The following is a 3,497-nucleotide window of genomic DNA, read 5'->3' as shown; positions in this document are numbered from 1 at the left end:
GGTTAATGGTGTTACTTGTAGTTTATTTTCTCCGAAGCTGGGAGGAGGCATACATATATATTTATATATATTATGCAATTTTGGATTGTTTCCCGATATTATATATTGAATATGTAACAGGAGAAATGTGGCCAATTTTTAGATAATGGGGAGGGCTGGAGTATATTGCTCTATCAACTGCTATATCATAAATTATTTTGTGAGTTTTTTGGAAACTTTCGCTTCCCTGAAATTCAATTGCATATGAGATATAAGAAATATAAAAGAATGAGATTCATGATAGGCATTTTGATTTCCTGCTCTGTGATAGTTTTGAAGGTTTCTCTGAAAATTTATAACTTGAAGTGTGCTGATGAGGACGATGTCCTGCTGATATTTGGTATGGTTTAGAGTATATTTTGTTCATTTGCAGGATGGCAGACTTGGATATTGCTTCTGGGTGTTATTGCATTATTATTTCCTAGTTTCAACTTAAGATGATTTGCAACCTGAATAGATTTTCCATGGCGTTTCCGGATTTATACTACTACTGCAAGTTGAGTTGCTTGACTACGTATGAATGCTACAAGTTCAAACTTATTATGTCTATTAATTTTATTTGGGAGTAATATTTTTTTATTTGGGTAAACTTGTATAAGTTTGGTCTTAATTTTGGTATAAGGTAGACTTTTTTATTTAATTTTAGGTGGATTTGTAAGAGGTGGAGGATCCCTTCTATTGAGTGTGTTATGTATTTCTTTTATTTTTCTAGTGGGGAATCCTTTACCAAAAAGATTTGTATCATTTTATTAAATATTAATGCATAGGGAGACCAATAATGCTCCTTTAACTATATATATATATATATATATATTTAATGGAAGGAGCGGGGCTCCAACTATATTAAAGAAAGAAAAACCAAAAGAGTACAAAGAAAATAAGGGACCCTTTATAAGAAGCAGGGTGAACCCTTCAAAAAGAACCTATGAAAACTTTGTTCTAATGTAAGGTAAGGGATTTAAATTCACTTCCAAAAGTAAATGCAGAGAAGGATTAAAGGCCTTGATGATAAGAGGTTGGTCACTGTGGAGTCCCATTCGAGAGAACCAATTAGCAAGCTATTCCCTTATCTGTTGATATGGGAGACAAAAAGCTGAAAATCATTCCTCCTCTGCATAATTTCCTTAAATAAATTTATCAGGTGCCATGTTCTTTCAGTTGTTCCATTCATGATATTCACTAATGTACGAGAATCAGATTCCACCCAAAGTTGATGAGTACCGATTCTATTGGCATGGATGAGGGCCCAATATAAAACCAAAGTTTCAGCTTCCAAGGGGTCTTTGACAACAGTGGGAGACTGAAAATAGAGCAAGCAAATCCCTCTATAATCCCTTAAGATGCCCCCCATACCAGCATGGGCATGAAGAAAACTGCCATCAATATTAATTTTAACCCATCCTATATGAGGGCGTAACCACTTCACCAGTATAGGCTTAATTGGTTTTCGGTTATTTAGAATATCCTGAGAGAAGATCTGAGGGAAACTCTTCAGCTTATGAATTTTCTGTATGCAAGCAATACACTGATTAACCACATTCTTTATCCCAAATTCATCCTCCTCAAATTTCATTTTGTTCCTGACCATCCAAACAAACCAAGCCACAATACAAGGAACCACAAAAAGTTTTTTGTCTAGCCATTCATGCCAGGACTGATAAAAACTCCCCCAGGACAGGTTCAAGAGTGATAACAAAGCTTGACTTAAAAAACTTTCCCAGATTAGTTGCACAGTGGAGCATTTGAAAAACAAGTGATTTATAGATTCCTCTTCCTATTTACATAAAACACACCAAGATGGCCCCTTAAGGCCCTTCAATTTTAGAATATCATCAGTAGGGAGGAGTTTATGGAAGAGTCTCCAATAGAAAAAAGACATAGATGGAGATACAAATTTACTTCATATTCTAGTACCCCACTCCACTTCCTATTGAGGGAAACAAAATTCCCAAATAAATGCTAAAATAGACTGTGAATTAAGTTTTTTAACCACCACTCTATCCTTTTTTCAGGGTTCAATGGAGATTTACTGAATTCTATGTATTTGAGATGGTTCACAAACTTTATGGAGTGCCTCAATATTCCACCCCCCATTCACCCAAAAGTCAGCCACCGGAGTAGAAATATAAGATAATTGTGAGGCGTCAAAGCCCAAATGCCCCTCCAATATCCAATTGTCTAGCCAAAAATTAACCTTACCCATCCCCACTTCCCAAAAGAAAAGGAATTCAGCCTCATCCCTAATTTTTAGCATCTTGGCCCAAATGATAGAGTCACCTAATTTCCTTTCTGCTTGTATAGGGTAGATGTTTATGCAGTATTTTCCCATCATAAATCTAAACCAGAGAGAGTCTTGTGATCTAAACTTTATCCACAGTTTGCAAAGGTTAACATGTATAAGGTGAGAGAAGCTCTTAAACCCCAGACCCCTAACATTTGTAGTCTTACACACCTTACTCCAGCTAGTCCAATGTAATTGCTTCCTTTGTCCAAACCACATAAATCTATTAAATAATTTATCTAGTTTCTTCTGTGTAGATTTCTTGAATACAGTCATCTGCATCAAATAAGCTGGTAGGGAATATAGGACACTTTTGAGAAGAGTAACTCTTCCACCATTTGACAAGTAAGAGTTGACCCAGCAATGGAGTTTGTCTTGGATTCTTTCCACAATATGATCAAACTAAACTTGTTTAGTTCTACCTTTCATAAGCAAAGCTCCAAGATATTTGATTGGTAGTTGTCCAACATTAAAACCAGTGAAATCAGAAATCCAATTCTTCATAACAGGATTAAACTTTTGACTGAGAACAACTACACATTTTTGGATGTTTAAGACCATGTCAGAGCTTCTTTGGAAATTTTCTAAGCATTTAAAGATAGATCTAACAGCAGGCTTAGTAGCTTTAGAAAATACTATAATTTCATCAGCAAAGGCAAGCTGATTAATAAGCATATTAGATCTGTGACTGTAAAAGGAATGAGGTGCTTCAACAGCAACCTGATTTAACATTCTAAAAAGATAATCTAGAGCTAGTATAAAAGTTAAGGGAGAAAGGGGATCACCTTGCTTAATGCCTCTTGAAGCATAGAAGAGATCATGAGAACCTCCATTAATAAAAACTGATTGATCATTATTAGACAACCATCTACCAATAATAGAGATGAAGGAGGGAGAGAAACCTCTAGCAGTAAGAACCTCAACAATAAAATCCAATATAATAGTGTCATATGCCTTATGAATATCCAATTTGAATATAATATTACCCCCTCTGCAATGTCTGTCTAGATCCAATATCAGCTTCTAGGCTAAAAGGACGTTATGCACTATGCTTCTACCTTGAACAAAAGCAGTTTGATTATCACTAATGAGATAGTTGAAATGAGGTTGTAATATATTTGCAATTAATTTGTTGATGACCTTAGAAATAACAGAAGTCAGGCTAATGGGTCTGAAA

Source organism: Phalaenopsis equestris, unplaced genomic scaffold (assembly GCF_001263595.1).
Source record: "Phalaenopsis equestris unplaced genomic scaffold, ASM126359v1 Scaffold000204, whole genome shotgun sequence".
Lineage (NCBI taxonomy): Eukaryota > Viridiplantae > Streptophyta > Magnoliopsida > Asparagales > Orchidaceae > Phalaenopsis > Phalaenopsis equestris.
The sequence above is the reverse complement of the archived record's forward strand: the minus strand, read 5'-3'. Positions refer to the sequence as shown.